General features: G+C 34.6%; 1 protein-coding gene across 2 annotated transcripts in view; it reads left to right on the forward strand.

The window, feature by feature from the left end:
• LOC135836536 (protein inscuteable homolog) overlaps positions 1-12567 on the forward strand; it is a 52539-nt gene that overhangs the window by 32807 nt on the left and 7165 nt on the right. The window lies entirely within an intron of this gene.

A 12567-nucleotide genomic window follows, 5' to 3' on the forward strand; every position in this document is an offset into this window, starting at 1 on the left:
GAAATAAAATCATGAGTCATTCGAATAAAATCACATGCATCGCATTTATAAGCTCTACGAAAACACTTAAAATAGGTACTAAGTAATATAGGTATAGCAAATACACTAATTCAATTATACCACAACCAGTTTGTAAACAAAATAAGTATACAATGTAGGTACAATCAACTTAAGACTCTCAGCATTATTTTTTCAGAATTGCAGAATATATTTTTTCGATCAATGGGTAACTTTGTCATAAAAACTGGTTGTACCTGTGACCATATCTGGATTGATGTGCGTACCTACCTATCTCAAGCACAGTTTAATTTGGTACCTATTTGAATACACCGTGCGCATATTTTATTAATATACACGTGATAAATTCACTCAAATAGTTTACAATAAATAACATGTCGACGAAGCTGCTAGTGCTGCGAAATTTTACCTTTTTTCTGGCATGTACTTCGAATATTTTGTTGGTATACCCGCGAGTTGAAATCTCTCATATGTCTACGATGTTGATGGTCTATTGAATGATGCTGGTCGAAAGTAGCTTCACTACCGTATAGAAATTTGATCTGTCGAGGTGGTCGGTTAAATTGTCACATATGCCATTGAAACTTTTACAGTTATATAGAGAATTACGCGTAAGAGCGTGTAAAATGTGGTATTTTGCCATTGTACGTATTATATTTAGTAGTATATCGTCCTCATTCATTACTTTTCTTCGGCTTGTGTGCAGCATCTTCGTCTTCGTTACAATGTATAGGTATGTGTATGGGCTTTTCCACGTGCATGTGTGTATACCTAATATTAATAACGGAGACGGTTATTGAACTCCCGAAATTATGATTCGCTAAATTGGCATCTCTGCGCGTACTGGAATTAGTAATTTGTTAATGACATCGATAAAACTTAGCGGATCCGCGATGATTTATTTGCCAACTGTCGATCAGCTCATTGACTGGGGTCTGGGATTCAGATGTATCTAGTACCTACTCACAAAATATAGATACCCTATTCTCCTTCACTCGTCACATCTGACTTTAGACTTTACCTATCTACTTGCATTGCATTGGAATAAGTAAGAGTACTTAATACAGGTATATTTATCTGATCTATGGATGAAATAAACACTCACGATCGATGACGAAAAACTTGCACGTGCATCGATAATTTTTCAAAATATCTCAGCCGAAAAATCATATGGACCATATATACGAGGAGTACCCGATACCATCTTTAGACATCGGTTAAATAAGTCATTAAAGTCCGAATTCCCGCTGCGATAGATAAGCCAGTTCTATTGACCGTTGGCGCTATAATGAAGTATCTCCAACGACGGGATATATCAATATTCTGTTATTTTTTTTGAAAGGTATAATGAATTAACGCCCTATCCCGAACTTCTACATTACGCGACTAGCCGATTTTCTTTTTCTTTTTGGTTTTTATCAATGCTACTTATTAATGCATTATAAATGAACGTAGGTACCTACTGTCTTATCAGATGAAATAAAGTTGTAGATTTTTTTTGAAAGTCGCGATTCGCGCGATCATTATTACACACGTTTTACATATCATAGCCTAGGTATACCAGATTATGGTGGGTTCGATGGTGTAATAAACGCCGATGTAAAGTAGTGTTTTGGTCGTTATTCGAATGCATTTCTCTGTCTATTATTGTAACGAGTTTTGGTAGCTGAATAAAATAAAATGAAATTTATTTCCATTTAATAGGTACCACTGGGATGATTTTTATAGCCATATCTTTGTGTAAGTTTGATGTTTCGAGTTTGTTTTACAATTCTCAATGCCAACGATGGTAAAAAAGATAATGCTGGGTTTATTATTGTTTTCACAGATTGATCTTCCTCGATTGTATTTTAGTTGTTATATCGGTAAGAAGGTATTTTTCTATTTGATGAGTTGTGTGGGATGTGAGGCTTCATTATATCGATGATATTTTTAATCGAGTTTAATAATAAAAAAAAAGTCCGAGTTGATTGGTATGGTACAATATCTACAATTCTACATCAATTGATGAGATCGGAGTTGCAGATGAAGAGAAGGTTATGAAATTCGCAGACATCCACAACATCATTGAAAATGAAGCGGGAATCCCGAATCCATAAATTGTAGCGAAAATTTGTTCGAAATCATCATCATCATCATCATTGAACTTGGACCCTGTGAGCTGTTCCAGCTGTTCAGCCCATCTGAGAAACTGTAGAAGAATTGCTCAAGGCTTGAAAACCGGATAGATATCACTCTCGGTTTTGATTTCGGTTTTATGTTTTTTGAAAAAGTAAAGGTTTTGGTTAATGATTTTGATTTCAAAGCCTCAAAGGAATCAGTTTCAGTTTCAGTTTTTTTTCTTTTTTCTCCATTTTTTAGAGGGAAGAAGGCCAAGAAAGTGATCACCTTTTCAAATACTTTGTGTATGTGACTAGAAAGCGGCACTTTGGCAATGCAAAATTTGTCAACTTCTTTAGTTTTCAGACCTTTTCACCTTTAGCATCAGTTTTTATGTACTTTATTTTTTACCAAAAATGCAGTATTAATTAGGCTAATTACCTGAAAAATTCCAAAACCAATTCAGTTTTCAATCGGTTACGCTCTCAGTTTTGGTATTGAATTTGAGAAAATAACGCTCCTGGTTTTGGTTTTGAGCAATTTTAATTGGTTTTTGGAGGTTTTGGTTTTGGTTTTGGTTTGCAAACCCTGTGAAAAATACCAAAACCAATTCAGTTTTCAATCGGTTAGGCTCTTGGTTTCGGTTTTGAATTTGAGAAATAGGTAACACTCCTAGTTTTGGTTTTGGTCAATTTTAATCGGATTTTTGGGGATTTTGGTTTTGGTTTCTGTTTGCAAGCCCTGGAATTGCGAATTGCTTGCCGATGTGTCATCACGTTTTTTCCTCTGTTTTCCTCTGCTCCTCCTGCCAGTTGTAGTGCATTCTTCGACTTTTTGATGGGACCGTTCATCAGGCATTCTATTAACCTCACACCCGAAATATTATATTTAAAGCTTCTGACTTGTTCCACTGTCAATCTCAGCCCATTTAACAATTTTACTGCATTTTGGCTCTTTCCCCCTCCAAGGATCATCACCTTTGTTTTTGACAACGAGATTCTCATTCCGTATTTATCTGCTACTTTCTGGAGATTGTCTTTATTGTCAGCAAAGACCACCTGATAATCAGCGAATAGCAGGGTATTGACATGGGTGTCATTGATGTCTAGCCCTTTTGGCTTGGTTTTCAGCCATTCTTTAATCATGTAGTCGAAGTAGATGTTGAACAGGCTACACGACATCAAGCATCCCTGTCTTACTCCTCTTCCTATCTTTGCTTCCAACATGTTTCCAGAGCTTACTCTTCTTATTACATTATCCCTGTATATTTCTTCATTCAATTAAGCGTACTAATTGTTCGTTCACTTTGATCTTCCTCAGGATTTCAAACAACTTCCTTCATAAGTTCATACTTGATCATACACCTTCTCCAGATTGGTGAAACACATGTGGGTTTCCAGGTTATACTCTCATCTCTTCTCCACAGGCCTGGACCCACCCACCGAGTTACTAAGAAAATCTCGGCGGCGGGCCGCCACGTATTTGGGGCCATGAGGCAAAAACTGGACCGCTTAAAAAATTTCTGAATGAATTTTTATGCTCAGTGTCCTGCACTTTAAAAAATAAGAGAAAAAGGCCGCTAGTTCTTGGGCCCGGCCCTGCTTCTCCATCAGCAGCTCCGTTGAGTATACTCCATCTATGCACGATCTTCCCTTTTGAAATCCATTTTGGCATTCCAATATTATTGACTCCGCATGGCTCTCAATTCTTCTCGCTAGCATCTTTGCAAGTATTTTGTAAGCAGCATTTAGTAGTCTTATTCTACGATAGTTTCCTGGGTCGTTTTGGTCTCCTTTTTTGAAAATGGGAATTTTATGATGGTTGTACAGAAGTCTTCGGGTATGGTGATGGGATCAATTTTCAAAAATTGATAACATAGGTAATCAAAACAGTATGGGTAGAGTAAAACATTGTAAAAATACATATAAAAATCATAAAAATTGCATAAAACAATGACAAAATACAACCTTAAAATTCGAAAAAAATTGACGAAATTCACATAAAAAATAATTAGGTACTTAAAAAATAGAGTAAAAATTCATCAAGTTTTTATGAAAACTTTAAAAAATGGCAACAGAATAATTATTCCAATATCATCCAAAACGTGGTAAAACTGAAGCAAAAATCGTTGAAAATGAAAAAAAAAACAAGAAAATATGTACCTACCTCTGACGCTAAAATATTTTTTCCAAGTGATTTTCAACTCAAAATGGAAGGTTTCCTCTCAATTTGGTAAAACTCGACTTCCATCATTAATTACTTTTCGTATCTATTAATCTGTGAAAATCAAAAATTTCAGGACTAATTTTATTAGGTAATGTTTTGCGAAGGTATTACGAGGCATAAATTACTGAAAATAGTAAATCTTGGCTTGGATTTTCAAAAATCTAAAAATCAAGCTGAGCAGAAGAAATTTTGGTTATGGGAGTTTCAGACCATACGATTGTCGATTATTATTCCTTTGTTCACCCAAAATTTTGATCCCATTTCATGAGTTGAAAGAACAGAAGTCAGAATTTGTTTAGGGCTTATACCAAATTAACAATAACAGAACCGACCAGTCTTATCAAAAATTCGCTAATGATTATAACCAAAACCAACACGACCTTTGCCAGCTGAAAATTTGCGTTCAACGTGGTCTCCATTTTAAAAACCTCTCCCTCCCAATTTATTAGAATTTTAGGTACCATTTTCATTAAAAGTAACAGTACCTATCGATAACCTATGGACACACTCCACGCACATTACCTGCTATTGTTTGAAATAAGCTCAACCAGATGTTTCTCGATAACGATAAATTCGTATATTTTCCAATAATCAGCGAGTATACTCGAATTCTAACAAAACTTCGCACCCTTTGAAACAACACCAGCTGACATGACACCTCGAAAACTACCCAATTGTATGTCTATAGTTTGTTCTCGCTCACCCAAAACCCAAACCTATTCCGTCATACAAGGTACCGTTACCTCTGCAGTATCTTTCGATAACGAAGTACCTACCTTATAAATTAATCCATAACATTACCTCGACATGAAAAACACAAAGGGTAGCGACCTTGAACCACGATTCTACAATCAGATTTAGATTTCGGTCAACAAAAGTAAATATAAATACGAGATCGAGGTGCTCTTCCCACGTAGACAATTGCTGTACGTACACCGTAGGTACACGTACCCAGTACCTACTAGATGGTACACCGAGGAACCGAATCATCTTCATTGTTTCTTTTTTTTTCTTATTTCATCTCACCAGTCTAGACTTTAGACTTGAGGGTGATAAGTCGATAACTCTTCGAAGAGTAAAAAGAATTACGGTAGTGCCATGCTACGTACGTATCATAACCAGCAACCACAGAAATGTACAGAAAAAAAAACACCGATGATGATACTGTGTGAGCCCAAGCTATCTTTTTCGAACGCGTAATGCTCGTAGTAGGCATAGTAGCCAGGTACGAGTATTAAGAAGAGAACTCGGCGTGGTTAATTTCACGGTGAATTATTACCCAAGTTTTGTATTCTCTGATATACCCATAGAGTAATAAAGTCACCTTAATGTCCAATAAAATAGATACTCTTTTTTCTTCATCGATAACGTATTGCCGACACTTATCACATTGTGGTTAACCTACGCATCAACCATGAACAATATCCGAATGACGGCGAAGTTGGAAAAAAAAATTATAATATACGATAAACCGAACGAATACGGGTATCAGTAAAGAATAATTTTACCAAAAAAAAAGTTTCGAAAAATAAAGAACAAAAAAAGTAAAAAAAAAAATCCATAGCCTACGTCTCAATTATCCATACAAAATAGAAAAATAGAAAGCACGTACTTACGTTAACCTACACCTTGGTGGGGAGGAGTACTTCCTCATCGTCGTCGTCGTCGTCATCGTACTTGGGTGACTTGAACGATGGTGTTTTATTGTTATGTTATAATAAAAAGAGAAAGAATTGAAGTTTTGAAAAAAAAATAAGGTAAGGTGAGTATAAAGTCTGCCTTAATGTGCGAGTTTCATAATCGTGTGTTTATCTCACACCGTTATAGACATAACCTCCGCGATCCGCGAATGTAATTTATTAAAACGAGTAGCGGTATGCGATGTACATATTTAAGCATAGATAGGCTATTTCTAAAATGAAATTTATTAATTTAAAAATTGGCGTTGATCCATATAGGCGCTTTTATGCAGCGCCTACTTTTAAACATATTTTGTACCTATTTCGAGGTTGAAAGGGTTTAATTTTCTGGTTAAAAATTACCTACTACTCGGATTAATTTATGGTTTTGTTTTGAAAATCACTTATTTTCGTAGACCTTATAATCGACGATCGTTGATATTTTCTTTATTAACTGTTTTTACTGCCTACTTTCGATTTATTTATTTATGAATGTTGATTGTAGGGTAAATGTGTAGATACGACTGTAAGTATTACGAGTGATAAGCAAATACACAGGTGTTAACTATGCTGTTTGATATGGCATTTTAAAAAAAAACGATCGATAAATTTAACGTTTTATTTTGTTGTTATGGGTGCAGACTCAAGACTGCAAATTAGGTATTTGACGATTATTTCCTTAATTAGGTCTGCATGGACTTGACAGCTAAGACGTCTTCTTACTTCGAGTCTAATCTGATCTTTGGTGTTGATCTAAGAAAAAATAGTGATTATGTTATGGAATCTACATCATTTATGTCATTTTGGCTCTTGATTCAACTTTAGAATTATACTTCATGCAATTATTTTTTCATACTTAATTTTCAACAACTTTCGAGTGATAAGTACATAGATGGGTACATGTACCTATTTTTTTTGCCAAGTTTACTAAATTTTTGCCATTTCTGGTCAATTTTTACGCTAATTCGGCCATCACGATGTAGATTTAAAAAAAATTTCATTTAAAAGTGTTTGAGTAATTTTTGCAATATATTTTTTGAATTTTATACCTCATTTTTTGAGCCAACTTAGAAAAGTGATCTTGGATTTTGATCGCAATGGCCTGATCCTTCGATATTTTTCTTTTCAAAATTCACCAAACCGAGTAGGTACCAATATACTTACCTAGAAATTTTGATGCAGGGAATCTTCTTCATTTAATGAAATGTATATATGTAAAAGGTTTACATTTTTGTTTTCTCATTTCCCATAAAATAGTTGGAAAATTCTGAGGAATTCTAGGCTCGAATATTTATTCATTTTTGAACTCAATTTTACTTTACATTTGCAGGTCTTTCATTTAAAAACATATTTTCTATTTCATACTTTCGCGATTGCATAAAAATTAAAATTGACGAATTCTTCGTTGTCTGGAACTCATTTCTCATCAATGCAGTTGTAATGGACCAAATCAAAATTTAGGTACCTACCTACTTACCTTTCTGATTCATTTTTTTAAAAAACATCATGTAAGTAGCTGTTCTAAAAAAAAAAAAAGTTTGTACATACTTACCTACTTGGTTTTATCAAAATGGTACTACAAATGATAAATTAATGAATTTATAAGTTTTTAAAAAATTAATCTCATTAAAATATTACATTTGCTTACAAAAAATTCACATCAAATGTACGTAGGTGTATCTATACTTACATTTGACATTATTTACTCTTCAAACTGTATTGCTAATCCACATTTTAATGAAGTTGAGATCCTGTCAAATTTGAATGAATGAAATGAGATTGAATACAGTGACAAACAATTGCTTCAAAAACACGTCAATCAATGTAGGTATAAGTGGTTATCACATGCTCTTGCTTTTTAAAATTTTGACCCAAAATCCAAGCTTGGGCTATCCTTTTTTCTTTAAGAATGTCCATTTTAAAAATGGTATACTCAGTGTTTTTTTTGCGGTGGCACGCTCAAAAATATCAAAAAATTGTCATAAAAACTGAAAAAAAAGAATTTTTTAAAAATGAAGTTTTTAAGCAATTTTGCAAAAAGGAGACTTTTTTTGGAAAACTTTGAATCAAAAAGAAGGCTTTTTATACAGGAAAGGCAAAAAAAACTTCCTAAGAATTTTGACAAAAAAACGTTACAAATTATCGTCAATCTCGCTCAAAATTGACATTCTTTTACAATTTTGACAAACAATGGGAATGTTTTGACAATTTTGGCAAAACCAGGGTTTTTTATGGCAATCCTGGCTAGAACAGAACTGTTTGATAAATTGTGGAAAAAATTGGCCCTTTTTGACAATTTTATCGACAATGGACACTTTTTGACAATTTTGCTAAAAACGGACACTTCTTGACTGTTTTGCCAAAAATCGATGCTTTTTGACAATTGTTTCCAAAAAAACTCACTTTTTGACGATTTTACTAAAAATGGACCCTTCCTGACTGTTTTACCAAACATTTACGTTTATTGACAATTTTTTCCAAAAAATTCAGTTTTTGATAATTTTTAAAAAATATACACTATACCTGACTAATTGACTTGGGCTGGTAAAAAAAACCAGAACCTTATAAAAGCAAGTTTGGCAAAAAACTGGACTTTTGTTGGGAAATTTTAGAGTATTTTCTATAGGTACTGATAAGGCTAAAATCAACTCTTTTTGTATGTTTGAGGGTAGGAGGGAGTATATCTACAAAAAATTATGGACTTATTACACCTTTCAAAAATTGGAGTGTCCTCAAAAAAAAAGTGACAAAAAAGGCCTGGGTGTACTTCTTATACTTGTACTTATTTTAAAATGACACTAAAATGTAATTTTAAATTTTATATAGAGCACTTACCACAATTTGAATTCTAAATACGCCTGTTGAATTTTAAACTTTTGAAAACTTGATGAAAGTTTTTGATTTGAATGGAACTTGAATGTATAAATTTTGGATTCGTTAAAAATGCAAACTTTTCAATATTTTTCATTTACAGAAACCGAGTTTAAATTCAAAAATCATCCTGAAATTTTTTTCCCCGGTAATTCACCTTAAGGTCATTTTTTATACACATCAATATGACGTATCTACGAAAAAATCACCTTAAGGTGAAAGTCCTTTGGCCAAGTCTCAAAAATTTACTCCTTCGAAAATTGTATAGGCAATTTTTGTGCCGCGTCAGTGTTTCTTGCACGTAAATGATGCCAATACGCCTACCAAGTACCTATATGATGAATGTGGGCTCAATCTCAACTGGTCTGTGAGACAGTTATGCGACCAACGGAGGGGAATGAATGTTTCTGAGAACTGGATTTTTACTTAAATCCCCCCGTCTCTCCTACGTATTTTGCATATCTTCAAAATTGAAGGTGTGATTACTGATTACTCATCACTACTGATATACCCTTCTGAATTTCTGAATTTGAACAAATTGTATTCCTAATCCAAATGATAGTAGGTCGAGCAGAAGTTGAAAACCTTTCAGGTTTAAGTAACTTTTTTCTGTGATATGATAAGAGGAATTCGTAGAAAATGTTTTTGTTCATACAAAGGGTACCCCCCCGATAAGATAGGCAAAATGCCCTTAACCTCAGATTTCAATGAAACTCACAGGGTATGTTTAGTACCCCCAAAAAATAATTTTGGTCCCATAGCCCGCTCCCCACCCCACCCCCCTCAGCCAGGGGGGCCAAAAAAGGCGTTTTTCAGGGGAAAAATTCTGTATCAGCGCGTAATTAAGATAAATTGATTCTGTAAACGAATATAGTTAGAGGATACATGGGCGTACCTCCCTGAATTTTTTCAGAATTTTTCATCACACGGGGAGAGAAGGGGGGACAAAAGAAAACTTTAAATCGACATTACTCCGGAACGAAAAAACATACCAAAACGATTTTTTCGTCAAATATGTATCTTTAGGTCTACTTTCTATAGAAGTCATCACCCGGCCATTTGGAGTGGTGGGTCAAGCTCAAAAGCTCAAAAAACTCTCAAAAAACCACGTTTTTTGCGTTTTTCTCCAAAAATATGGACAAATGGCGGAAATCTAAGAGAACCAAGTTGTTCAGCGTGAAATTTTACCTCAGAATTGTGTAATTGAAAATTCATTTACACCGCATGATCGTAAAACTACATGCGCAGAAGTATTTGTGCTTACATCAAGATAGCTGAAAGGGTATTCCTGGGTAAAATAGGTGAAATGTCCCTGTCCTCGGATTTCTGAAATTTTGATGAAACATAGTTGGGTACCATTTAAAAAAATGTCGGAGGCAAAAAATCCCCCCCCCCACCTCCCCTTGCTCATAATAGCGAAAAAAGGGCCTTTTTCGGGGAGAAAAAATCCATGCTTCAACGAGTTTTGACAAAAAAATCTGTATTCACTCAAAATATATGGAGGAGACAGTATAATAAAAGTACCTACATAGGTATTTGAGATTCTGCGCCAATCCATGCTATTGCCATCAAAATCCAAGGCCACTTTTGGGGTTCTACTGAGAAAATTGAAAAGTAAATCTTTTTTTTTTTTGGAGAGGGGGTATTAGTAGTTGGTGTTTTGAAAATATTTTCTTCGCAAAAGTTTCGCTATAATGACGAAAAAATATTGAAAGATAATATATTTCTGAAACTGAGGAAATATTTTGGAACGCAGTGATGACAATATTTTAGGTTTCAAAAAATTGATAAAGATTGGCAAAAATTCCTAAATTTTTGTTGATTTTTCAAAATTGACAAAAACAATTAAAAATAATAGCATAGAATGGACGCAGAATCTAAGATATATTCATTTAGGACTGGGTCGATCGTCATTTTTCTCAAAACAAATTGGGTACAGGGGCTACAGTGAAAAAACCGTGTTTTTCGAAAATACTCCCACTTTAAGGGCACATGTTTTCCCTTTAGGAGCACTTCTGGAGCCAGAATTTTTCTGTACAACTTTCAACTCAAAATGACAGTTTTTGCTAAAATTGGTAAAAATCCAGTTTTTTTTCTTTTTTTGGTGATTTACCCAATCTACTACATAGTACGTAGGTAGGTAATACCTATGTTTTCAATGTACTTGGTAACTCACATAAAAATTTAATCATCGACACCAAAAAGAAACCTTTCTGATAGTTTTGAGTTAGATACCATGTACTTGAAAAGTAGGCTAGTTGTAATTCAAGAAAACCTTGATTAAGAAGTTGCATGGCGTAAATAGCGCTATAATGAAGCATTTTTCACAAAAACTCTAATTTTTGGGCAACCCCTCTCCCCAATGTGGTCGTTGGGAGGGTCCAACTGCAAATCAAACTTCATATTCATGTTCAGCGAGTTCGGTTCATATGATAATGATACCCATATTGTCTGTCTACTTTCGCCCTAAAATTTGGAGAGGGGGTGCCTATGGCCAAAAAATTGGAGTTTAAGAGTATACTCTGCGGAGAGCATTCTAATTTGACAACCGGTCGAAATATGAAACCGATTTGTTCGTTATTTTCATCATTCGTTCGTAAGACTGCATGTAATCGATTGAACGAATTCAGTCGTGCTTATGTCCCGCGACCCGCTCCCATCTAAACTTCAGACGGGGATTTCTCCGTGAATTTTCAAAATTCTTCCAACTTTTTTTCACCAATACTGATTCATCTATGAAATCGAGGGTATGTAGCCATATTTTCTAATTTTGCTTTTACAACAGGGATGTGAGCGTCTAAAGTACCTCCATCCAATTCCCTATTATAGCCATCAAATGTCCTGAATCAAAAATATCTCGACATACCCTCGCTTTTGAAAGCAAACCCTAAAAAAATCCGTTCTATAGTTTTGGCACAATCCCCGCCCAAAGTTGACCATTTTTCATCAAAAAATTAGAATAGCCTTAAAGAAGTTAGTTGGTTTTCTTATTGTTTTTGGAGGCCAGCATCCAAAATTATGGATCGCTTTTTTTGGTGGTGCTGTGACAAAAAAACACAATTTTGAGTGTTTTTTGAGTTTTTGAAGATGGCCTACCTGGAGGGAACATTTGAAAAAAAAATACCAATTATAGTGCTCATGCAGATACATTTTTGAAAAAAAAATTTCATGTAGGTACTTAAATTAGGTTCGGAGATACGGCGGTTTCAAATTTTCTTTTGTCAATATATCTCCCCTGGGGGGCCCACAATTTTTGAAGAAAATTCAAATTGCTAGAATCATATCTCCTTCAAGTATTTTGAGTGAATACAGATTTTTTTGTCAAAACTCGTTGAAGCATGGATTTTTTCTCCCCGAAAAAGGCCCTTTTTTCGCTATTATGAGCAAGGGGAGGTGGGGGGGGGGATTTTTTGCCTCCGACATTTTTTTAAATGGTACCCAACTATGTTTCATCAAAATTTCAGAAATCCGAGGACAGGGACATTTCACCTATTTTACCCAGGAATACCCTTTCAGCTATCTTGATGTAAGCACAAATACTTCTGCGCATGTAGTTTTACGATCATGCGGTGTAAATGAATTTTCAATTACACAATTCTGAGGTAAAATTTCACGCTGAACAACTTGGTTCTCTTAGATTTCCGCCATTTGTCCATATTTTTGGAGAAAAACG

The sequence above is a fragment of the Planococcus citri genome, chromosome 2 (genome assembly GCF_950023065.1).
Source record: "Planococcus citri chromosome 2, ihPlaCitr1.1, whole genome shotgun sequence".
NCBI lineage: Eukaryota > Metazoa > Arthropoda > Insecta > Hemiptera > Pseudococcidae > Planococcus > Planococcus citri.